General features: G+C 38.2%; 1 protein-coding gene and 1 long non-coding RNA gene across 4 annotated transcripts in view; one reads left to right on the top strand and one right to left on the bottom strand.

Moving 5' to 3' along the window:
* Positions 1 to 26,123, bottom strand: LOC118764331. Its single transcript, XR_005000146.1, has 3 exons — positions 26,113 to 26,123; positions 12,323 to 12,326; positions 1 to 107 (listed from the first exon to the last, which is right to left on the bottom strand). It is a non-coding gene; the product is annotated as an uncharacterized LOC118764331 (long non-coding RNA).
* LOC115214197 (heat shock protein beta-1-like) overlaps positions 1 to 27,570 on the top strand; it is a 47,516-nt gene that overhangs the window by 9,143 nt on the left and 10,803 nt on the right. Inside the window, exon 2 of one of the 3 annotated variants that reach the window (XM_036504942.1) lies at positions 15,543 to 15,603. The exons of the other annotated variants lie outside the window; for them this stretch is intronic. The gene's annotated coding sequence lies outside the window, so the exon portion shown is untranslated. The remainder of the gene's footprint in view (positions 1 to 15,542; positions 15,604 to 27,570) is intronic. 3 annotated transcript variants of the gene reach the window in all.

The raw sequence follows: 27,570 nt of genomic DNA on the forward strand, positions 1-27,570 counted from the left end.
ACAATAAAGTGTTCCCCTGATGATGCATTGCAGCTAAGCATCCAACTGCACTTTGAACATCCAATGCTGAGTTCCAAATAACTGTAATGGCGAAACGCATGTAGGAACTAAATATTTATCATGGTGTTTATCTTAATTTTCCATTATATATATATATATATATATATATACTCTTTTACTCTTTTACTTGTTTCAGTCATTTGACTGCGGCCATGCTGGAGCGCCGCCTTTAGTCGAGCAAATCGACCCCGGGACTTATTCTTTGTAAGCCCAGTACTTATTCTATCGGTCTCTTTTGCCGAGCCCCTTAGTTACGGGGACGTAAACACACCAGCATCGGTTGTCAAGCAATGTTAGGGGGACAAACACAGACACACAAACGTATACACACACACACACACACACACACACACACATATATATATATATATATATATATGAAAAAACAAGTCAAAATAGAAAATGCTAAAATAATTTTATAAAGAACATTTCAGTACCGGTTTCGGTCATTTTGAGACCTTTTCAACTGTAACGATTAAATAATCAAATTTAGAAAAATTAGAAGAAAAGTTTTTTTAAAGGAATATTTGTATAGTGTTCAAATATAAGTGGCATTCTGCCTTTCTCTGTCTCCTTTGTTTGCACTTGTGTGTTCGAGGCAGTTGTGAATTCTTGGTAGGGTAGAAGAAGAAGAATGTTGATGAAGAGAGGGGGTGGAAAAATTTGGGAGTGCCTTGATGGTCGTATTTTGAATGGTCAGTGGCGGCTAGCAGTTGCAGTTCAATTCAGGAGAATATTTCTATTGAAAGGTTTGTTTATGGAATTTGCGTAGGTGTTATACTAAAAAGCATTAGTGATAAAGTTAAGAGGTAAAGTGATAAAGTTAACTTTATCACTAATGCTTTTTAGTATTATGACTTTAGTATTAAGTCTGCATTGTACTCTGTAAGACTAATGAGATCTCACTACTCACTGTTTCTCAAAAGCAACGTGGTTAAGAGAGGCCGAACAGGAGAGAGATCAGTAAGACAGAAACCAGTGAGAGACGATCCAAGAGGGAGAATGAGAGAGAGAGAGAGAGAGAGAGAGAGAGAGAGAGAGAGAGAGAGAGAGAGAGAGATTGGAAGAAGTAACGGAAGAGAGGCAGTGATAAGAGTTACATGTTTACTAGTGAAAGAAAGACTGGGTAAATGATGGATAGTAATAGAGCTTGACGATGGTAAGAGAGAGAAGTGAAAGCCAATAATAGGTGACATGGTCATAAGGGAGAGATTGTTGTTTGTTCCTTCTCGAGCCAAGCCTGGCTCATAAGGGCCGGTTTCCCGGTTTCTTGGCGTATAGGTTCCTCACCTGGACGGGACGCCGGTCCGTCGCAGGTGAACTGCAAGATGCAGGAGGAAAGAGTGAGAGAAAGTTTTGGCGAAAAAAAAAGCAGAAGTTTCGCCATTACCTTCTGCCGGAGCTGCGTGGAGCTTAGGTGTTTCGCTCATAAACACACACACCGCCCAGTCTGAGATTCGAACCCGCGATCCCTCGACCGTGAGTCCGCTGCTCTAACCACTAGGCCATGTGCCTCCTAACTTATTGGGTTCTCATCAGAAGTGTCTACATCATTCTGACAGTCCCCCATAAGGGAGAAACGGCTAACGACAACAAAAAAAAGTGATGGCAAGGTTCATCGAAAATAGTCCCTTGTTACACAGGTTTCGTGATAGGAGTAAAGTGAATTAGATCTGATGCAGTATCTCGTTAGGAGAGATGTTAAGTCTTAGATGAAAAAGTATTAAAGACAAAAGAGAATGAGAAGGAAATCCACCGAGAATATAATGGAGGGAAGCCCTATGTAGACATATATACTTCCCGATCGCCATTGCTATAATCATTTTAACGTTTGTTTTGTCACGTACGCACGAGTGATTTTTTGTTATCTCCTTCGCCTGGTACAACTTCTTGAGATCAGTCTTTGTTATATCGTCCTATATCTTCCAGCCACTTTGAGTGTTCGGCATTTCTTTATACAATTGTTATCTTCCATGTGAGACAGTCTTCTCTTTTAAACACTATATTTTACATATTAACTTCTCGATTAATCTTGGAGGATTATGACAAACAGAAAGGAGTACAGGTTTTAGGCGGCTAGCTGGCAGAAACGTTAGCACGCCGGGCGAAATGTTTAGCGGTATTTTATCTGCCGCTACGTTCTGAGTTCAAATTCCGCCGAGGTCGACTTTGCCTTTCATTCTTTCAGGGTCGATTAAATAAGTACCAGTTACGCTCTGAAGTCGATATAATCGACTTAATCCGTTTGTCTGTCCTTGTTTGTCCTCTCTGTGTAGCCCCTTGTGGACAGTAAAGAAATAAGAAAGGAGTTCAGGTTTAGGCCCTGATTGACTCCTAACTGCACGCCAAATTGAGCTATATTTGATTTCGGTTAATTCTCTTCCTAATCAGTCTTGCTATAACTCTTTCTTTAACTATTCTAACCTGTTACAACAGTTTTATGAGTTTGAATTGCCTCTCTCTGGTGCATCACATTTGAAGCAGTTGACGATAAAACTGTTACGCCAATTGTTAGGTCTACCACGTTATTCTACTATCCGCTGGTTAAGCGCACGCCTCGCTGCGTCAGATCTTTAAAGCATCTCAGGGACAATTCCTGATGGACCAGCTGTATACTCTTCCTTCATATCTTTAGGTTGCGCCTGTACCATACTGTCCACGAAGAGAAGTTTCTCCCTCTTCCCATTCTTTTCCTATCTTTCTCTTTTTCTCTCTCTTCCTCTCTCACTCTGTCTCTCTCCTCTTCCTCCTCTCTCGCTCAAATGCATTCCCTTCATTCAAGATTTCGTAATACTTCTTCTATGCCTCTTGTTTTTCTACGTAATCATTCTACCCTGAATGATAACATACACACTGCTACTCAGAATATTAGCAAAACCATTCACTTTCGGCGTCTCTTTTTCACTGAATTATACCTAACGTCTAGCTACTTGATATTGCTCTATCCTTTGCTGTTCCTTTTCTTCAAGCTATCTAGGCCCTTCTCATGTCTTTTATGTTTCTATCTACCGTATCATTCCATCACCATGCCACCTTCCATTTGGCTGGGACGTTGAAAAGTGGCTTGGTGCTGGACTAGAGCAATAGAAAGTGCCATACCAGCCGAGAGGCGTGCTGGCAGAAACGTTAGCACGCCGGGCGAAATGCGCAGCCGTATTTCGTCTGCCGTTACGTTCTGAGTTCAAATTCCGCCGAGGTCGACTTTACTTTTCATCCTTTCGGGGTCGATAAATTAAGTATCAGTTACGCACTGGGGTCGATGTAATCGAGTTAATCCGTTTGTCTGTCCTTGTTTGTCCTCTCTGTGTTAAGCCCCTTGTGGGTAGTAAAGAAATAGGTTTGGGCCTGGCTAGACTGGAAGAAAGGGGCAATAATAATGGCACTGTCAGGTATATATCTACGCATGCATGCGCGCGTGACGGTATAAAATACTATCGTCCGTTATCAGAATAATACACTAATAAATTAAAAAATAAAGATTATTGTCAGAAAAGATAAAATCTGCTATCAGTAAGAAAGGTCGGATGTCCTTAATATTTGATAGGCAACGGGGTTTTAAGAAAAACATGACAAAAAAGGTGGACATGTCTAAAAATGTGAGAAGGATATTGTTCGTGTTATCGACGCTCGTTATCTAGGAATGACAAACATATTTATTGCCGTCTAGGCCGATCTAATCCTGTTGCTAAGCACAAAACTGAAACCTAGTCAACGAAAGCTCAATCTTCAACAGGAAACGTCAACTAAAAAAAAAAACCTTTGAAAAACATCTTATAAAGGCAAAATTCACGCCAGAAAATAATTCCGAATTTTCAGTTAATATCTTGCAAGGAACGCTGGATTAACCATTAATCAAAATAAGCACGTGCTTAGGGCATCAAAGGAAGTGGGGATACCACAGAAATGGTAAATTGTTTACGGCACAAAAGAAATCAGTTTAAACTTACTAAAATAATATTCGAGGTAGTGTATATAATCGGATATATAATTTCAAAGTGTTCATGGTGTCATAGTGAGGATTTGATCGAAGACTTTACAATTAAAAAAAAGTAACTTTTGAAATATAAAATGGAAGCATAAAAAGATAAAATAAACATTTTCTCCCATCTTACTCTTAGTTTTGTATCATTTTGAAGAAAAAAAAAATTATGGCTTATTATTGTTTAGATTTTGAATTACATATATATGGTAGCACCAAAATATTTTAAATACTTAGGGCCTCAATGGGTCTTAGTCCGGCTCTGCTTGTAGGTATAGCAGGCGTGTGATTAGGGAAGAAACATACAGTAGAGACAGCTGCAATTATTTAGATCTGAGATGAAATTCAAAGGCTCACAGTCTTTCAAAATAAACACAGACATGAACTGCAAGACAGAAAATTTGATATAGTGCTTAATATGTCCCAACAAAGGAATTTACATTGGTAAGACCTGAAATTCTTTTTATGAATGTGTCAAAATATACAAACAGCAAATACAACCAGAACTAGGGAAAATCACAAAGAGTGAACTTTAGAAATTTTCAGGAGTAGCGAATTAGGGATACTTCCTGTTTATAGACAATGTTTATAAAGAGGAAATATTCGCTTTATAAACAACCTCGATACCAGTAAGAAATGGAAAAGCGTTTTGTAAAATTTTTCTCTGACACTAAGCACATAACGGCTCAAGGTTTAACGTTACTGAAGAATAAAATAACAAGGTCTTTGATGGAAGATAATGCTAGATTCGAACAAAAATTAGTTTTCTATTATAAATTATTTCTTTTTAACTTACTTTTACCGACAGAAATCTTATATTAATAAACAATATTACAGTTTTTTTTGTCTTTCTAACAGTAAGCTACTAATGCAAGTGATATGAGGTTGGAGAAGCTTATAATGAAATTAAAGGTTTAGATGCCTGTGGAGTATCTCCTTCTCCCATTATAATTGTTTTGTAGTTTCAAGGAGTTGGAAAGGGTCGCCGATTTGTGACGTCCGTGCGAAGCGACGTAATGAGAATGGCTCCTTAGTACATCACACGGTCGATACAATAAACATAAATAGAATAATGCATATATGTGCCAGAGGGAAATAAGTTACATTACCGGGTAGAATGTTTAAGAGAAGATTTATTGATATGTTAACATGTGTGATTGTGTGTACGTCATATATACAGAATAATAGACAGGCCGTCATAAGAATAAGATGTATGTGTGTGTATGTAGGCATAGATGTATGCACGTTAAGAACATGCAAGGATGGCGAAAAAGTCTATAGCCATCGAAGTAAGGAGTAACTCAGAAACCTGGGTCCGTGTGTATCACATCAGGTCGACGATGAGAAGGATGGCTTCCCTTTGCAAATAGTGATAGGGCACAGAAAGTGTGTCAATGGCCAGCTGGAGGAGGTGTCCTCATGGGGCTACAATCTACAGTAGCATCCACCCTTCGGGGTTAGCCACATTTAAGTGGCAAATATACTTCACGATGTCGTGCAGCTACTGCTTATACCGCGCTCAGAGATTTATTATTGCTTATATATGTGTGTGTGTGTGTGTGTGTGTGTGTGAGTGTGTGTGTGTGTGTGTGTGTGACTTAGTAAATTTGTCGCTGTTTAGTTACGTATTTAGGAGTGGTTGTAATTTACTTATTGAATTTATTTATCGATCCGGTTGTACATAGGGTAAATGTGTTTTAAAGTTGTGGTTTCTTTGGTTTATTTGTTCCCAACCAACACTTATTTTAGTGCTGTTGACCCCACCGGATTGAATGGCACTGCCCAGGTGTCGAACCATAATGATATCCGTGGGGCAGCTGATGATAGAGGCATGTTGGATTGTTGGTATGGCTGTGGAATAGTATTATAACACATCCTTTTGATATATATATATTACGGAGATGTACTTGCATAGAAAGTGACCTGATCTGAGATCGTATGCTGAAACGAAAACAATTGCAGCGTGGAAGGTGTTTATTAGCCATTTAAGAAACACACAAAAACCGTTAGATTCACTTCAACATTTAAATTTAATTTGTCAAAATATTTTCGTTGCTTTGAGACCGCGACCTGTTCACTGACAAAATTCCGCTGTTATATATATATATACATATATATATATATATATATATATTCACTCTTTATATATATATATATATATATTTCTTTCCTGAGCGTCCAATAATACTTTATTTGTTCCACATCCTTGCGTTGTTGTCTTTTTGTTTTCTTGTTTGGATTAACTTTATATATATATATAAAATTGTTTTCCTTCTTTGACAGTCACTCTAACAATATTAACTGTGAACATCCTTTAGATCTTACGGTGTTTTATTTTTGATTTTGATTTTTTGAGGAATTTGATTTTCTGTGTGAAAGTGTGTGACAAAGGGGGAGAGAGAGAGAGAGAGAGAGAGAGAGAGAGAGAGAGAGAGAGAGAGAGAGAGAGAGAGAGAAAGAGTGTGTGTGCATGTTTAGATGTAAGCTTCTTAAATCCTGTGATGTTACTGATCTATCGCAACAGCCGTTTCGAATGCGAGGAGGAGATGAAACAAGTTGACGTAAAGAGTTGAGAATAGCGAAGGATTCGCCTTCTGCACTGGCAGCTTCGGTGTGGGCATTGCCATTTTAAGGCATGAGTTTTGAACCCCAGTTCTAATCTATTTGTGCTGGGTTTCCTGTCAATAAATAAATAAATAAATACTAAAGGGCAAAGTGCATTGATTTTCCTGATGGCCTTTAATACTAAGCCATCCTTTGAGCTGAGAGTATAAAATGTCGGAAGACATGCCGCTAAGCATTGTATCCGGAGTGGTAAAGATTCTACCAGCTCACGAGTGTGTGTGTGTGTGTGTGTGCGTATGTGTGTGCATATGTGTGTGTGTGTATGTGTGTATGTATGCATATATGTATGTTTTATTTATATATGTGTGTGTGCGTGCGTGCATACGTGTGTCTGTGTGTGTGTTTGTGTATGAATATGTGTGTGTGCATGTACAAGTAAGCCTTTATTTGCAGTTTTTCCAATGGGAAAGTGCAATAAAATAAGAAAATGAAACGTCTTTTGAAAATTTTTTCAAGATAAGACGAAAGTCAAAGAGTTTTCTTGGAAGAAATTCTACCGATAACTGAAAATGCTTTCTAAGAAAGAAGTGTTTTCGTCATAACAGCTGAATGCTATAAATAATAAGTTCGCAAACTATAAAGTCACAGTTCCACCCTGCCAGTTCCACTCACTTCAGTATTAATGAGATGACAAGTGAAACACTTTCCTTTGGGTGGTATTCTTTTACTGCAGGTCATGATTGCTTAGTACATAACTGCGGTGGTGTGTATTTCTGCTAATATATATAAAACTTGAAATGGAAATTCTGTGAGTAATTTTGATATACTAAATAGATATGGTGTTACAATACCTCAAAGAAAAACTATGGAATCACTTATTTTTAATGAAAATGGTTGAACAAACGCAGTAGAGAGCGAGTGAGTGAGAGAGAGGGGGAAGAAAGAGGGAGAGAGAATGTGTGTGTGTGCGTGCGTGTGTGCATGTGTATTGCAAAGAAAGTGAAAGTGTACTGGAAAAAGACGAAAATGTATTAAATGAAATAATAAGATAAGGGAGTAAAATGAGAGGATGAGAAGAGACAAAGCCCAAACGGAGAAAAACATTGAAAGAAAAAAAGATGAGCTTAAGAATGAGAAAGAAAAAGTTATAAGAATATAGAAATAGAAAGATTGATAGGAATAGAGGCGATAAAAAAGAAGAGTTGGAGAGAGAGAGAGAGAGAGAGAGAGAGGGACAGACAGACAGACAGACAGACAGACAGACAGACAGAAAAATAGACAGACAGACTGAGTTGCAAGGAAACGTTAGAAAGAAAGGGATACAAATGTAAGATGTTAAAAAACGCATGTCGCAGTGAATAGATATTAGTTTTCGGATTAGCGTGTAATTGAAATCTTCAATAATAAAAGAAGTCTAAAAACCACATTTTGATAAAAAAAAATATAATAAAATTAGAACTTAAAAAATTTTTTGTTGACAGTACAGACTATTAATTGATTTCTTTTAGTAAAAGTTACACACTCACAGCTAATTAATAAGAAGCATTCTTTATTATAAGTACAGTAGAAAGTGTAGAAAGTTCAAGGCCATATTGGTTTTATTAAACATGGCTATTTGTCCATCCTTTGTCATCTCCAAAGCTCTTCTCCCCGCCGACGGGAGTTTGATCCTGCTATGAGAGACACTGCGATAAAGCATCTAATGTGATAATTCTCAGCATTTAAGCTGGAATCGCCAAAATTACATTCATAATTAATGTGAGTAAAATCATGGCGATTAAGCAGTGGTGTATCGAATGTTAAAGAAGAGGGCAATTAACAGGAAATATACGCGAGTCAATGACTTCTATGCATAATTGAAGCTTTGTTCATTGCATTTGGCTGTATCCGCATTCTGAAAAGGATGTGAAGTTCACAGAATACATTCATTCTGCAGTGTATTATTTGTGGCGGTGTATGAAAAGAGTTTGTTGAAAGAAATTGTCACGGCAAACAGTCATATTTTTCCAAATCAGTCTTATTTTTGTGCGACTCATTAATCTTCTGCATAATTAGGCATATGAGGTAGCATGCATCAATGCAATGACATTTTAATGTAAACCGGTATTAGAGGCTGCAGTGAATTTGATAAAAAAAATGAATAATGCCATAATATAACCACAGTATTTTATTCAAAATATAATTCCAGTTTGTGGTGTTAGTGTCAGTTGAAAACGATGTGAGCGCATTTGTCATACATGCGCATAATGCAGGCCATTTTGTGAAAACTCATTCGATTTTGTTGAGTAATAAACACACAATTTAGTTTTGATGAAAAATCTGTTAGTATTTTACCAAAGAAATTAATGAAAGGATCTTTACAAACATTGAATTCTGAGTTTAAAAAAAACTCAGAATTATATTTTCAAAAATTATTTTTTCGAGAATTATATTTTCAAAATATAATTTCTTGAATTCATTCTTTTCTAAAATAATCTAGATTTGTCTCCGTTAAATATTAGTTACTCAGCCTATTCTTCTTTCCCAAATATTTTCATTTAAAAAAATCATTCTTTGTTGCAGCTTCTTAATCAACAATGGCTGATTTCATACAAGTAATTACGTAGATTAAACAACAAAATTCTGCTTCAAACCAAACCCATCTCGCATTGAATTTCTCTTCAGTAATACACTCAAAGATGTTTAAATTTATTGCCTTTGGAAAGAGGACAACGTTTATGATTGCAATCTTCAATTCATACACAAAAACAGACGTTCCATTTACATCATGTAATGTCGGCCATGGTTGAAATGAGCTTTAATTCTACAACAAGCCTCGATGGTTTCCTGGAATCTTCCTAAAAACATGCTTCTTGGCTTTTATTTTTTACTTGTATCAGCCAAAAAGAACTTTTTTTCAAGTTGAACGAATCGACCCCAGTACTAACTTTTTTTGAAAAGCTTGGTGCTTATTCTATAGGTTTCATTTGCCAAACCGCGAAGTTATAGGGACGTAAACATACTCTCAACAACGGTTCTTAGCGGTGGTGGAGAACACACACACACACACACACACACACACACACACACACACACACGTACATTGTGTGCTTTACGGATGCAAACCCGCTGATCACTGTGTGACTGCGCATATATTCAACTTTATTAAATTAACACGTGGCATTTTCTTTAACGCCACCACAGAATTTAGGATGTATATATTACTCATGAGGAATTCTATATTTTTCAGCAAGAATGTAGTTGGGTCTCAAGGGAGTGGTACAAACATAGCAACATGTGTTTTATAGCGAAAACAAAATTTCCATTTAAATGGCAGTCACCGGGCGATTTTCTATTCGAGTCTAACCGTTTTAAACGGTGGTGGAAACGCGACCTATTTACGTCAATGGAGGTAATTGATTGGTTAAAATTGCCGAAATACAAGAAATTTTAGACGAAATATGTTACAACCTATAGAATTTTCTCAATAAAGCCAAGAGAAAATGATGTTTTATAAACACATTCTACCAGTATACGAAGTATAAAACTTTTTAGTTACCTAGAAATTATGTTACAAAGTGCCGTTCAAAAGGAAAAGATCCTCACATAGTTATATAGCAAATTTTATAACTCTGTAGCCATGTTTATGCCTATATCACTAGCTGATTTTTTGTTTAATCTATAACTCAGAGTGGCGGCGGCGGGCAGCTACTATACTTTGTGTACTGGGACTATGTGTTCAAGTCTAACCATATCAGCTTTTCTCTGTTATGAAAATAACGATGCAATATAGTGTATTGAGATTTGTGAAAGTTTTACTAATATTTCCTTCTAAGAGAGAACATTCCAGATCCCCACCCAAATACGCCTCCTAATCTTGATTTCCTAATCTTGGTTGATGACACCTTTGCACTTCTCAGGCGATAACCCTCTAACCCAACCTGTCCACCGGGATATTCTCCATTAGGCAGATGGGGCTACTGACAGCTTTGCCTCAGCTGGTTCATACGATGTGCTTTATAGGCAGTCAAGGTACTGCCTCATAGGAGAGAATTTGATGGGTTTGTTTGAGAATCTGCTATTGGTGAGAGTTTTACAGGTTTAGAGTACAAATCCTACATCAGTCTCATTTAGTCACCTTTAATGACACGAAGGGAGAATGTTTGGTCTATTCTTTAACATGTTGGTGTCAATGTTGTTGAATATTTCGCTTATCTCAGCAATGTGAACCATAGCAGCATTAGTTGTGAGTCTGAAATCTTAAAAAGACTTGAATATGCTGGTGTAATTGTGAACGTCTTGGACAAGGGTGTTTGGCACTGCAGTTATCTGAGGGGGAGTACAAAAGTTTGAATCTTCAGATCTCTGATTGTCCTTGTCATACTATATAGTTGTAAGACTTGGACACTTGGAAGCCTCCACCAGCACAGGATCCAGTCAAGGCGGGGTTGGCATCAGCCACGTTCGGATGGTGCTTTTTACGTGCCACCGGCACAGGAGCCAGTCGGGGCGAGGGGGCTGGCATCGACTACATTCGGATGGTGCTTTTTACATGCCACCGGCACGGGGACCACAACTACAATTTCCATTTGATTGTGATTTGATGTACTTGACTCAGTAGGTCTCCCCAAGCACAGCATGTTGCCCTATGACCCAAAGGTACTTTTTGAGTGGGCTGGTTATGCGATACTGGTGTAGGTTACAGCTGTGATCTCATTTTATTTTATGGGTCTTCTCAGTCACAGCATATCTCCAGAGGTTTCGGTCCTTCATCATTGCCTCTGTGAGGCTCAACGTTCGAAGGTCATGCTTCACCACCTCATCCCATGTCTTCCTGGGCCTCCCTCTACCCCAGATTCCTTCCACTGTTTGGGAGTGGCACTTCTTCACACAGCTCTCCTCAATCTATTCGTAGTACATGACCATACCACCAGTAGGAGTAGAAGCTGTCTGAACTTTGCCCAGGCAATTCTTATTCTAGTGGTAATGCTCTCTGAGCATCCACCCCCCACTGCAGACTTGGTCACCTAGGTAGCGGAAGCTATCAACTCCTTCTAGAATAACCCCATGGCATGTGATGGAATCTGTTTTCTGAGCATCTGTGGTGTATATTGCCCCTGTGCATCTGCCGCACACGAAAGCTATCTTCCCGGTTATGCATCCATAGATTACACTCAGTACATCTTATAGAGTTTCTACCTACACCTTTTCTACAGATCAAGCAGGGCCACCTACCTGAAGGAGTGTGTGGTGTGTTTGCCTTCCTACTTACTAGAACTTTGGTCTTTGCGACATTGATTCTAAGGCCCTTCGACTCTAAATCTTGCTTCCACATCTGAAATTTCTTCTCTAGTTCTGGTAGTGATTCTGCTATGAGGGCTAGGTCATCAGCACAGAGTAGCTCCCAGAGGCAACCTGTCTTGAATTCCTCTGTTATTGCCCAGAGGACTATGATGAATAAGAGGGGGCTGAAGGCTGATCCTTGGTGGACCCCTACTTCTGCCCGGAATTATTCACTATACTCATTGCCAACCCTCACCTTACTAACGGCATCTCTGTACAGGGCCATTCGTCAATCCTCAGTTTCTGCATCGCCCACCAGGTAAGGGATCAGGCGACTCTGTCAAAGGCTTTCTCCAAGTCCACAAAATCCAAGTATAAGGGTTTATCTTCAGTGAGGTATTTCTCCTGCAGTTGCCATACCAGGAATATAGCATCAGTGGTGCTTCTACCCGGCACAAAACTGAACTGCGTCTCATCTAAGCAAACTCTCTCTCTAATTATGGGCTATGACCCTCTCCGTGACCTTCATCACCTGATTCAGCAGTTTGATAGCCCTGTAGTTATTTCTATCTAAAGCATCATCTTTACCCTTGCAGCAGTTGACTATGGTGCTGCTATTGGGTATGACTTCATCATGAACTACCTGGTTTACAATACGGGTTACTAGGCCATAGCCTATACCACCAGATGTTTGAAGCATCTCAGGAGTGATTCCTGATGGGCCGGGGGCTTTTCCTGGCTTCATACCCTTAATTGCTTTATCTACCAGGGTGCTGTCTATTCGGATAGCTGGTCCCTCTACTGGGTCAACATATGGCAGGCTCTCCTCCTCCCATTCATTTTCCATGTTTAGCAATCTTTCATAATGGCTTCTCCAAGCCTCTTTCCCAAATCATTAAAAGCAAGTGCACCATCATCCATGCGGACACATTTCTCGCCTGTAACATCACAATTTTCTCTCACACACTGTCTTGCAATCCGAAATACTTCAGTTCTTTGGTCCTCACGTCGCTGGACATTGGCAAACTTCTTCTTTTCTGCTTCTCCCTTGGCTATCATCCCTTCTGTTGCCTAGCATCCCTTCTGGCTATCTGGTACAGTTCCTTGCCAACCCCACTCTTCCAGGCTTTCTCAGGCCTGTTTCTTTGCTCTAATGGCTATGTCTACCATATTATTCCACCACCACGTTACTCTAGGTCTGGAATGGACTTTGCACCATCCGCAGACTTGGTCTGTGGCACTCAGTAAGCTGTTGCATAGGAATTTCCTGTTATCCTCTATGTCAGATTTCTTGATGAGGATGTCCCTAAATCTCTGATCATGTGAAGAGTTCTTTAGCTTCCAGATCCTCCTTCTTTTCTGGATTGGTTGCTTCTTGGCATCCTTCTGGCCTCAAGTCTAAAGTCGCTAATGACTAGTCTATGCTGGGGGTACATTCTACCCCCCCCACTCCCGGATGGGTCTTTGTATTTAAGAGCAACCCTGCGTCCCGCACTCTGGTGAGGATGAAATCAATCTGGCTAGCAGAGTCACCTGATTGGCAGGTTATCATGTGGCTGTTTGAAGTTAGTGTTGCAGATTAAAAGGTTACATGCATCACAGAATTCCAGTAGCCTAGTTCCCTCTTTACTTTGGGAACCAATACCATGGCCCCTGTGTGAAGATACCGGATTGCCGTCCAACATGCCCATTAAAATCTCCAACTGCAAAGATGAGGTCATTGCCACTCGTATTTGAGGTAGCCTGTAGAAAGATATCATAAAAATGGTTCTTCTGATCATTTGGTAGGCCTGCTTGTGGGGCATAGGCAGAAATAATTGTAGCTATACTGTTCTGCAGAACAAGCCTGAGCTTAAGCACTCTATCGCATACCCTGACAACCTCTATGACCTTATCAACCCATATCTCCGCAAGGAGTATGCCTACATCCCTTACTCCATCCGTGTTACCTTGCCAGAAGATTTTATAACTATGTGCCTTGCCTGTGAGGACCCTAGATGAAAAGTAAAGCTGACCTTTTAGGAATTTGAACTCAGAACATAGTGATAGGTAAAATACTACTAGGCATTTTACCCAGTGTGCTAACGATTCTGCCAGCTGACCCCTACCTACTGATAGACATTGCAGTTCCTTCTGACCAAAATACTGCCCAAAAAGAAGTGGAGAAATTGTTTAAGTACAAAGACCTTGAAACTGAAATATTCACAATGTGGGGCATGAAGGAGGGAACAATACTAGTAATAATTGGAACATTGGGTATCATTTAAAAAGGTATGAACGAAAATGTAGAAGCTATACCTGGACTCTCAACACTACACACTATCCAAAAAACAGCCCTGCTTGGAACAGCCCACATCCTATGCAAGATACTTTCAATTCAATAGTACAACCCAAATAAAACAATCCACAAACTCAAGACACACTCTATGCATTAAATATCCAATAAAATAAACAAACCCCACATGTACTCTACAAGCTGGATACCCAGATGAAGAACACAACTCATATTATAAAGACACCACACAATAGAGACACTGATACAACAAAAGACTACAACCGGACCTGAGAACAACACAAACTGAGCTTGAACTCCCTCAACAACAAAAAAGAGCACACAATGTTGTACATGCTTCATTAATGCAGAGGTGTAGCAGGTGATGCAGTAGGAATTTGCCTGAAGTTATCAAGTGTCGAATAATAGTAATAATATGCAATACCAGGCAGTGGCTCTCATGGCTTTTGATCTTAACTGATTGGAAGTGGTATCATGTACATTGTTGGCAGAAGCGTTAGCGTGCCGGGTGAAATACTAAGTGGCTGAGTTCAAATTCTGCCGAGGTCGGCTTTGCCTTTCATCCTTTCGGGGTCGATAAATAAAGTACCAGTTAAGCAATGGGGTCGATGTAATCGACTTAATCCATTTGTTTGTCCCCTCTATGTTTAGCCCCTTGTGGGTAATAAAGAAATAGGTATAAAAGATGGCTACAATGAATATTCTGCTCAATACCACAAATTTGCTTGTCAGTTACTTGACCTTAACCAGTTGAACATTATTATTATTATTATTATTAGTAGTAGTAGTAGTAGTAGCAGCATTGTTGTAGTTGTTGTTGTTGTTGTTGTTCTTGTAGATGTAGTTGCTGTAAGCAGCAGCGGCGGTGTATACAAGCACTGTATACAATAATTCATTATGATTATTATTATTATTATTATTATTATTATTATTATTATCATTATTGGTGGCTGACAATATGGGCATCTCTGATCATGAGCCGAAGTGGTGTGGGAGTGAGCATCATAGCCATGTGTTGAGAGGAATTCTTTGGGATTTGAATAATTCAGCTCTGGAAACATGGGTGTTTTGTTCATCATCTTTAAACAAACCATATTCAAAGATTTTGAGTGGGGTGGGATACTCAACCAGAAGAAAATTCTAACTGGGCCCCACCTGCAAGGTCATGTGCTGTTTATCTTGATATGAGATCACTATGTTGTGCACATATGGTCGTGATGCATGTGCCTAGTGTACCCTTATCAGACGGGTAGTCATGATGGGTATACTGGGCTTCATACAATTGTACCCTAGTGTCACTTTGATGGCATGCACTGCTCTCTCACTCAATAATGATAATAATAATAATAGTAATTTATTCTTTTATTCTTTTACTTGTTTCAGTCATTTGACTGCAGCCATGCTGGAGCACCACCGAAGAAATCAACCTCAAGACTTATTCTTTGTAAGCCTGGTACTTATTTTATTGATCTCTTTTGCCGAACTACTAAGTTTTGGGGACGTGAATACACCAACATCAGTTTTCAAGTGATGGCAGGGGGACAAACACAGACACAAACACACACACACACATACATAAATATTTGCATATACACAGGGTGTGTAAGGTATTTGAGGACATACCTTTTTTGGGTCATTGCTGCATTTTTTGCTAACTCTGTATAATCTTTGTTTCAGAAAATAATAATGGCAGACCCTCAGATTACTCAAGGAATGAAGAGGATGCTGTTATTGTGGTTATAAAGGCTGAGCATAGTGATTTAGAAATATCTCGAGTTTTAAAAGTTGCCAGATCTTTTGTCCACAAAGTTTGTAAGGAGCTAGAGACTGAAGATGGAAACATATCACCAGTATCAAAGCATAAAAAGCATTCTAAACACTCTGAAATCATCAGAACACCTGAATTTATCCAGCAAGTTCAACAAACCATTGGTTACAATCCCAGAAAGTCCATGAGGTCATTTGCAAAAGATCTCCATGTGAAAAATCCAGCAGAAGAGGATTTGATTTGGTTTTCCTCAAACGAGAAAAACTTCAACCAAGATCAAAAGGTTAACAGAAGAAATGACAGATAGTTACATGCAGGCCCTTCTGAAGTTCCAAGTGTTATGCATACAAAATTTCCTGCAACTGTCATGGTTTTAGAGGTTGTCAGCAACGAAGGACATGTGATGCCTCCTTACTTCTTCCCACAAGGCCTTAGATTTAACTCTGCCGCCTACATTGAGGTTCTGGAAATAATATTTAAGATCTGGATAGACAGTGTATGCAATGGAAGGCCATATGTGTTTCAGTAAGACTCTACAGTATTACACAAGGCTCGAGTAACACAGGAATGGATGGCTGAAAATTTTCATGATCACATAACCCCTAACATTTGGCCTCCTAATTCCTCAGATCTCAAGCCATTGGACTGTTACATGCAGAGCATTGTTGAGAGAGAGGTCAATGAACAAGCCCATAACACCAAAGATTCTATGAAAGCTGCCATAGCCAAAGTGATGTCCAAACTGAACCAGGACCACTTGATTCAAGCATGTAGATGATTTAGATCTCCTATAGAAGCAGTTGTTGAAGTTGAAGATGGCTTTATAGAATAACGTTATAGAAAAAAAGGTTTATTTTTATTACTTTCTTTTAGATTTCTTTATATGGACTAAAAACTCCAAAATCGCAATATTTTCACCAATTTCCCAGTCATGATTAGCAAAACACAAAACCGGTAGACTATATAAATATTCCATCATATAAAATACTCTTTTACTCTTTTACTTGTTTCAGTCATTTGACTGCGGCCATGCTAGAGCACCGCCTTTAATCGAGCAACTCGACCCCGAGACTTATTCTTTTGTAAGCCCTGTACTTATTCTATCGGTCTCTTTTGCCGAACCGCTAAGTAATGGGGACATAAACACACCAGCATCGGTTGTCAAGCAATGCTAGGGGAACAAACACAGACACACAAACACACACACGCATAGCCATATGGTTTTGGGTTCAGTCCCACTGCGTGGCATTTTGGGTAGGTGTCTTCCACTACAGCCTTGAGCTGACCGGAGCTTTGTGATTGAATTCGGTAGGTGGAAGTTACTGCCGTGTGTGTATGTGTGCGTATAGCTGCTCAGTGCCTCTCCGAAAGAGAGAGAGGGATATACATATATACGATGGGCATCTTTCAGTTTCCGTCTACCAAATCCACTCACAAGGCTTTGGTCGGCCCGAGGCTATAGTAGAAGACACTTGCCCAAGGTGCCACGCAGTGGGACTAAACCCGGAATCATGTGGCTGGTAAACAAGCTACTTACCACACAGCCACTTATATTATATATTTTGTCTGTATATGTGAAAGTTGTGGTCTGGTGGTTAGAGTGTTGCACTCATGACCACAGGATCATGGTTTCAATTCCTTGTCAACCATCCTGTTCAGAGGGAATGTTTGGCCTACTTGCCTAGCTAGAAGGTTGGCATCATTTGTAAGTTACAACAATGTGAAGAAGCACATTGTGATGAGTAGTGTATAGCAACATCCGACAGTTTGGTCGATACAGTGATAGTGATTTATGTATAAAACATATATGTATATATAATATATATATATATATAATATATATATATATATATATATATATATATATATATATATATATATATATATATATATATATACAAAGAGCAATAAAGATTCAAGTTAATTTAAAAAAATTTACTTGAATATGGTACCTAACTTAGATGCACCAAAAAAAACTATACTGATTTAACAATACAGTAATGTGGGGTGATTATAAGCGAGAAAGAAGCAACAAGAATGGATAGGTTTTTAGTACGATCGTTTCATACAAGGACAGGTTTTATTAAAAGTTGCAAAGATTACAGCATATAAACGAGTCCCGTACTCATCAGCTAAAATACATGTAAGTTCTCTAGACATCCTAGTGTTTGAGGCTATACTCATGAAGTAATGTAGATAATTAAACAGATTTCTAAAAGTTCTTTAAAGATGATGTACAGTCTTATCACAGAATTTTAAAAAAGTTTTGATAGCATCACAGAGAAGGTGACCTAATCCATATGAATTTCCATAGATATGATGAGGGATTATATACTCACAGAAGACAAATTTATCCATTGTTAATTACAACGAGGTGGGTCTCAATTCCTGCTTATTAGCATTACAGAGAGGGTGAATTAATCCTTAGTATATATGCACAGATTCCAATGGTGTAGATGTAAATTTCCAGAGAAATGGAGATGAATTTCATATTCACAGGCGATAAATTTTACAATGGTTGAACACAATGAGGTAGGTATCAATCCTTGTTATATGATTAGGTGTTTGCCATATTAATCACATTACTGCTATTCACAAGAGGCTGTAGCTACAGCCTCTTGTGAATAGCAGTAATGTGATTAATATGGCAAACACCTAATCATATAACAAGGATTGATACCTACCTCATTGTGTTCAACCATTGTAAAATTTATCGCCTGTGAATATGAAATTCATCTCCATTTCTCTGGAAATTTACATCTACACCATTGGAATCTGTGCATATATACTAAGGATTAATTCACCCTCTCTGTAATGCTAATAAGCAGGAATTGAGACCCACCTCGTTGTAATTAACAATGGATAAATTTGTCTTCTGTGAGTATATAATCCCTCATCATATCTATGGAAATTCATATGGATTAGGTCACCTTCTATGTGATGCTATCAAAACTTTTTTAAAATTCTGTGATAAGACTGTACATCATCTTTAAAGAACTTTAATGAACTTTAGAAATCTGTTTAATTATCTACATTACTTCATGAGTATAGCCTCAAACACTAGGATGTCTAGAGAACTTACATGTATTTTAGCTGATGAGTACGGGACTCGTTTATATGCTGTAATCTTTGCAACTTTTAATAAAACCTGTCCTTGTATGAAACGATCGTACTAAAAACCTATCCATTCTTGTTGCTTCTTTCTCGCGTATATATATAATATATATATATATATATATTATATATATAGGCGTAGGAGTAGCTGTGTAGTAAGTAGCTTGCTTACGAACCACATGGTTCCCAGTTCAGTATCACTGTGTGGCACCTTGGGCAAGTGTCTTCTACTATAGCCTTGGGCCAAGTAAAGCCTTTTGAGTGGATTTGGTAGATGGAAACTAAAAGAAGCCTATCGTATATATGTATATATATATATATATATATATATATGTATATGTGTCTGTGTTTGTCCCCACCAGCATTGCTTGACAGCTGATGCTGGTGTGTTTATGTCCCCATAACTTAGCAGTTTGGTCAAAGAGACTGATAGAATAAGTACTAGGCTTACAAAGGTTAAGTCCTGAGGTCGATTTGCTCGACTAAAGGCAGTGCTCCAGCATGGCCACAGTCACATGACAAACAAGTAAAAGAGTAAAAGAATAAAGAGTATATATGTAGCTCATAGTGCAGAATTGATGCTAGTACTGGTGCCACATAAAATGTTTTTGCTGGTGTGATGCTAAAAGCACTCAGTATATGCTATGGAGTGGTTGGCATTATGAAGGGCCTAGAACAATAAAAAAATGGAGCGTGACATAGCCTTTGGCCTTACCAGTTCTGGTCTAACCATCCAGCCCATGCCAGCATGAAAAATATGCCAGCTTGATAAATATGCTATGGAGTGGTCGGCATTAGGAAGGGCCTAGAACAATAAAAACCATACCATAGAGCAGTGCTTTTCAAACTTTTTGCTGGGGCGGAACCCCAAGGAAACATTCCACTGGCTCAAGGAACCCCTGCGCAATATTTTAATAGTCTTATGCACACATATCTGCACAGGAGAATTAAAAATTACTGCTGATTTTAGCAGTTTTGTAACTTATTGCAGAACCCCTGCACTGTACTGGCAGAACCCTAAGGTTCCGCGGAACCCTGGTTGAGAACCACTGCCATAGAGTAATAAAAAAATGGAGCATGGTGTGGCCTTTGGCCTTACCAGCTCTGGTCTAACCATCCAGCCCATGCCAGCATGAAAAATGAACATTAGATGATGATGATGATGATGATTGCATGCATATGCATTTATATATAGCTTAGACTATTTGTGGACCTGTCTCCATTTTCTCTTTCTCTCTCCTTCACTTTGAAACAAACATAAGTACCATCTACGTAATATTCATTTGTCTTGAGCTATTTGAATTTGATAGCATTCATTGATTATTTGACACCCTGCACTGAGTTGGCATGGTGAATTGAAACAGGCTGTCTGCAGATGTAGGATGATAATGAGATATTAAATATTAAAGCTATATAAATAACATAACGTTCTGAGTCACTTGCTAGTCTATAACGATTTGAAAGAGGAAAAAAAAAAATTTTTTTTTTCATGAGATTCTTTCCTTTATATGAAAATATGAGTTAATCGGTCGCAAAATTGCTTACATTGAGAACTAAGGTGTTTCAGTCACCTCACCATACCAATAGGTTAATATTTGTGAAACAACAGTTGAAGGTGAAGAACTTAGAATAATATGAGACATCTATGAGTATCTCTTGCATTCTTTGAGCAATAACTCACAGTGAACTGCTGCAAACACAAGAATTGTAAAATCTAATGTGTATCATCATCATCATTTTATGTCCATTTTCCATGCTGGCATGAATTGAATTGTTACTGTTGGAATACTTCCTACTCAGAGTCACTTAGATGGGTCAAGGGTCCACTCTTTGCTCATACAATTCATTTGGCATGGTTTCTAGCACCGAATGCCATTCCTAATACCAATTACTTTACAAAGAGTGCTGGGAGCATTTCATTGTGTATATATGTGTGTTTGTGTCTTCTTGTCTTGACGTTGTGTGATAGTTGTAAACAAGCATCACCGTCATACAAGCTATGTTATTCGCTTCCAATCTTCGATGGAAATATGTCTAATCATAGAGAATATTACCTTACTTGTAAACAACTAAGGGATAGTAACAGGAAGAGCATCAGTTGTAGAAATATCTACTTCAATGGTTTCAATTTTTCTTTATTACCCACAAGGGGCTAAACATAGAGGGAACAAACAAGGACAAACAAAGGGATTAAGTTGATTACATCGGCCCCAGTGTGTAACTAATACTCAATTTATCGACCCCGAAAGGATGAAAGGCAAAGTCAACCTCAGCAGAATTTGAACTCAGAACATAATGGCAGATGAAATACCTATTTCTTTACTATCTACAAGGGGCTAAACACAAAGGGGACTAACAAGGACAGACAAACGGATCAAGTCGATTACATCGGCCCCAGTACACAACTGGTACTTATTTAATCAACCCCAAAAGGATGAAAGGTAAAATCGACCTCGGCGGAATTTGAACTCAGAATGTAACAGCAGATGAAATATCTATTTCTTTACTATCCACAAAGGGCTAAACATAGAGGGGACAAACAAGGATAGACAAACGGATCAAGTCGATTACATCGACCCCAGTGCACAACTGGTACTTATTTAATCGACCCCAAAAGGATGAAAGGCAAAGTCGACCTCGGCGGTATTTGAACTCAGAACGTAGCGGCAGATGAAATACCGCTAAGCATTTCACCCGGTGTGCTAACGTTTCTACCAGCTTACCACCTTTCCAATGGTTTCTGTCTGACCCATGCAAGCTTGGAAACATGGAGATTAAAACAATGATATTAGTGACAAAAACAATTAATCATCAAAATGCCACCCTGTGCAACTGCTCTGTTCCCAGTAACTACTTTCTATAATCAAAGCATAAGCTGATGTCCACATGACCTCAAACATTCAAATAAGGATTTATTTGTATGCACCATCTGCATGTAACATTTAGTTGTTAACGATAATACAGTAATATATCTTAAATGGAGTAGATCTTGTGAAGATAAAGCATACTATCTTTTATCTTTTACTTGTTTTAGTGATTGGACTGCAGTCATGCTGGGGCCTTGAAGTGCTTTATCTGACCAGATCAACTCCAGTATTTATTTATCTAAATCTGGTTCTTACTCTATCGGCTTCTTATACCAATCCACTAAATTCTTGGAATTTAAACGAATGAAAACTGGTTGTCAAGTGGTGAGAGGGACAAACATAGGCACAAAGGCACACACACACATATATACATATACATACATATATATTTACATATACACACATATATATATATATAATAAGAGCAAATAATATCTTTAATGGTTTTTAAAAAAGCCAACAATTATTTACTGGTAGATTTCGGCATGTAAATATAACCATTAACGGTAGGAACTTCTGTAAAGTTCAGTATATATATATTGTGTATAAATAAAAGAGGCAGGCAACAGGTTGCTTAGCCGCATACCGAAAAAATTAGAAATAGCAGTCAAAGACTGTTTATTTCTATTTTCTACAAATGGGACTCCACATACGACATATCCCTGTAATTCACATATGCAAAATAGAAGGAAGAAATAACGAAAACAAAACCGTTAGACTTTGTTTTCCTTATTTATTCCTTCTATTTTGCATATGTGAATTACAGGGATATGTCGTATGTGGAGTCCCATTTTTATTTATATACAAAATATATATATATATATATGTAGAAGATATTTGTGTCATGCAAACTAACACCTGTGCCTGTAGCATGTAAAAGTACCCTTTACACTTTGACGAACTTCCATCACACTTTTATGAACCATCCGTCTCTGTCTATTGCTGCCTATTCTTTCTGTCCAGTCTTCTGTACCATTTAGATTTACCTCTCACTCCCAATGTACCTTGTGGCTATGTTCCAACACATCTCCATCATCATCATCTCTCTCTCTCTCTGTTTCTCTCTCTCTCTCTCTCTCTCTCTCTCTCTGTTTCTCTAACTTCTTTAACTCTATGTCTCTTTCCTCTCTTGCCTTTTCTAAGCTGTAATAGCCAAGCAAAACACATATTTCTATCCCTCTGTTGTTCTTTCACTGCTTGATTAACATAAAGCCATCTCCCTTAATACTACTCCCAGTCTTGGGGTCTTTGTCTTATAAGTTACTCCATGACCCCACTGGTGCTGGTGCTGCATATAAAGCTTGGGTGTCATGTTAAAAGCACCTACTACTCTTTGTGAGATGGTTGGCATTAGGAAGGGCATCCAGCCATAGACACCAAACCAAAGCAGACAGTGGAGCCTGGTGCAGTTCTATAGCTTACCAGCTATGATGATGATGATGATAATGATGACCAGGGGCTAGTTTTGGGTAGGTTGGTATTAGAAGGTGTTTTTATCTTGTAGGAAAAAACTTAAGGCAATAGAAAAACACTTCTGTAATATACCAGGTAGCTTTGTTGATATAGATGTTCCACTGAAAGTCAGTTTGACCCGACAGTTTAATCGATCCATTTATACAGATGCACCTATTGCATGTACATGAGGAGTCTCTATGTGGTTGCTCAAACTGTTAGAAATAGCAGTCAAAACTTCTTCAAATCACAACTATTATCTTGAAAAAAAAAAGAAAAGAAGAAAAAGGAAGGATATATTAGATGTGATTTTAGATATAAATAATATTTTAAAAAATGAAATAAGATAAAAACACCTAGTGAGGTGGTCATGGCTGGAAGAATTCTTGCTCAGAGCTGACCCAGGGCTAAACAAGGAAAAGAGTACATTTTGGAGATATGTATATTTATTTATACGTGTATAATAAATAAATGCAGACCAATGAAGCAGCTTTGAAAGTGCGTAGGTGTAAAATACACCTGTATACCCTCATATAGTAAATATCTGCATAGATACACACCGTGAACACATACAAATATTACACTCTCTTACTCTGTTGCACACCTCAAGCAGGCAACTGCTATTACTAAATCTGTACAGATGTATGCTTGTTTGTGTGTGAGTGTGTGTGACTGTGTGTATGCGCACGTGTGTATGTGTGTACATGTGAGTGTGTCTGTCAATGTGAGTGCATGTGTTTAAGAGATAAAGAGAGAGAGAGAAGAGAGATAAGAGGGAGAGAAAGAGGGAAGGAGGCTGTATATTGAATCTTTTCTCAGCGAATACATTTGCTCTCGTTTATTGATCTCGATGCTAGAGCTTACCTGATATTTGAATTAGATTCAGACTGAGCCAACACTGTGCATGTGTGTGTGTATGCATTTGTGCATGATTATGTCTGTTTGTATGTGAATGTGTGTGTGTGTGTGTGTGTGTGAGCAAACAGTCATATTTTGCACTGGTGCACAAGATTGATACTCTTTACATCTATAAACGCAACCACCACAAACCTAATCAGTCATCAAAATCTATCGATGTATCTTCAACAGACATTCTCACAAGTGTTTGTTTGTTTTCTTTCTTTTTAACGTTAACCTTCCATCTTCATCATAAAACAATGTTTTAAACTACAGCTTAGGAAAGGGAGACATTTCAAATTTTAAATAGTTTAACATATTGTTTGGTCCTGGTTATGCTGGAGTATACAGAGGTGAATATAGCTTAATTGTCATTTTGTCCCGAGTCAGCAAACTTATAATCAAAAAAATTCCATGTGACCATCCCAACTTTTTTTAAATGCAGGGAACTCAAGACAACATTACCACAGTATCCAGTGTGTCATGATTTTTAAGACAGTAGAGTAATATCTGGGGGAGATTTGACTGCTATTTCTAGCGTGTCGGGCACCCATGTTGAGGTTCACTTGTTAGTTTTGTTAAGTGTTAAGTGATATGGTATCAAACTACCAACTCACTGCTCTTTAGTTTCGAAACCCTGAGTACTTTTCACATGTTTGGGAAATACAACTGTTTTTATATTCTTTAGTTTTCATTCTGCTATTGGCATTATGGTAACAGATTCTTCCCAGAACATAATGACACACTAATATCAGATGAAGAAGAGGACATATATGTCTTTTAATCTTTACAACTTGAATTTGTTGCTATGATTTCTTTTTTTTCAGAAACTAGGTGGGAGTGTGCTGGAGCAATGCCACAACTTTTTACTGCATCATGTAAGTACCAGTGCAGGAGCTTCAATGTGGTCAATTGCTCAGCTAGAAATAGTAGTCAAATATCCCTTTGATGTAAGGTTTTAATCAAAATTTTTTTAAAGCAGGAAATTTATAACGTAAGACCAAGCGAAAATGTTAGGTGGATTGCTATAAAAAGGTTTAACACAGACTGATTTTCTAGTCTTTTGAAATTTTTTATCATTGATTAGTCAGAGATGTGTCAGCATCAATGACTTCTGTAGTTTTTCCCAGATGAGTTATGCTCAAGTTCTAAGTTAGTACTAATACATTTAATGTAATCATTGTCAACACCACTGCTACCACTGTCACCGTTGTATTTGTTGTTGTTGTTGTTGTCACTGTTTTAATGTCCACTTTTCCATGCAAGGACTGGATGGAATTTATTAAGGAAAACTTTATGTGACTAGTTACCCTCCCTCTCAACAGCTCTTGCCTGTTTCCAAGCAAGGTAATATTTCTTCATAGCTGGACATATTTTTATGGAAGATTGGAAACGGATGACACCACTTGTACGATGGTCACACTCGTTTACAACTCTTGTGTAATGTCATGACAACAAGACACTCATACACATACACATACAACACACATATACAACACATAATATATATATATATATATATATATATATCGAAATCGAATTGAACCAGCCAGGATCCCTGGTCTGGTGGTACGTAAAAAGCACTATCCGACTCGTGGCCGATGCCAGCGCCACCTCGACTGGCTTCCGTGCCGGTGGCACATAAAATACACCGATCCGACCGTGGCCGTTGCCAGCCTCGCCTGGCACCTGAGCAGGTGGCACGTAAAAAGCACCCACTACACTCACAGAGTGGTTGGCGTTAAGAAGAGCATCCAGCTGTAGAAACATTGCCAGATAAGACTGGAGCCTGGTGCAGCCTTCTGGCTTCCCAGATCCCCGGTCGAACCGTCCAACCCATGCTAGCATGGAGAACGGATGTTAAACGATGATGATGATGATGATGATATATATATATATGTATTATATATATATGTATTATATATATATGTATACGACAGGCTTCATTCAGTTACCATTTCCCAAATCCACTCACAAAGATTTGGTCAAGCTGGAGGTAGAATAGAAAACACTTGTGTCCAAAGAGCTATGCAGTGAGACTTAAGCCAAAATGATGTGGTTGGGAAGCAAACCTCTTAACCACACAGCCTGGTTTTGCCTCTAGAGTAAACAAAATTTAATTGAAAATAATTATGCAGTTGGAAAAAACATTAACTCAATGACTAATGTTACTTTAATGATTTCAACAAATATGGGAGATTAAGTGAAGCATAGAATTCTATGGATCAGGTGGAGTAGGGCTGAGAGAATAACGAAGCAAATGTGCAATGTTGTATATGGAGAGGCAAATTACTCAAAGATGGTTGTGTTTCAGTTTGAACTTCTGTAAGCCAATGCTTGCAGAGAGAGAAAAAGAGAAAGAGGGAGAGAGAGAGAGAGAGAGTGTGTGAGAAAGAGAGAGGGAGAGAGAAAGAGAGAGAGAGAGAGATATGAATCATGTACTCAAATTGCTAGAGTCTCCCTAAACTCATTGGATGATGTTCTAAATAACCTTAAAATATGGGATGGTCACACCTGGAATATGTTTGATCATGGGTCAGCTCAGTATTTACCTGGGTCTAAGCAACATGAACAACAGTATAGGCAGAGACAGATTTGCAGGGAGTTACAGTCTGAAAAGTTATGACGAAACATGGTATATAAAAGCAATATCTGATTGTGATGACACAAGAATGAAAAACAGGTGCAATGATGTAGTAGGAGTACAGTGTAAATAACCAATTTAGAGAGGCAATGGCTGGTGTAAAAAAAGAACGGAGAAGAAAACTGATCATTTATGAATCCAGCATTGTAGCATATATTTTGTGATGGAGGTTTTGTCCAATAGCCAAATATTGGAATAAATGCCTGCTTTTACTTTTTAATCCCTGAAGGGACAAAAAAGCATGAATCAGTGATAGAATTCACACATTTCAATCATCTATACTCCACATCTACAAAAACTGAACTTATGCCTTGCCAAAATAAATAAATATTTGCCATGGGAAGTTCAACAGCATTCAATAAATTGAGGTAAATGGATAACAGTTTAGTGGAATTAATATTATGTTTGAATTGGCTAAAGTTTGTATGTGGGTGGACTGAAAAGTTAATATGCATTGTTTCTTTTCAGGTAAACTGACAACTGACTGTTCAAAAAAGACTTCTTAATTAACTATTTGTGACTTCTCATGAAAATAAAATATCATCATGATGTTATCAAATACCTGCAGAAATGTCCAAGGACATTTGTGTTGACATGATTGCTACATTAGAGTATGACACTCCAGTTTTATCAAAAGTACAAAAGTGGGCAGCTGAATTTAGGAAGGTA

Source organism: Octopus sinensis, linkage group LG7 (assembly GCF_006345805.1).
Source record: "Octopus sinensis linkage group LG7, ASM634580v1, whole genome shotgun sequence".
Taxonomy (NCBI): Eukaryota; Metazoa; Mollusca; class Cephalopoda; order Octopoda; family Octopodidae; genus Octopus; species Octopus sinensis.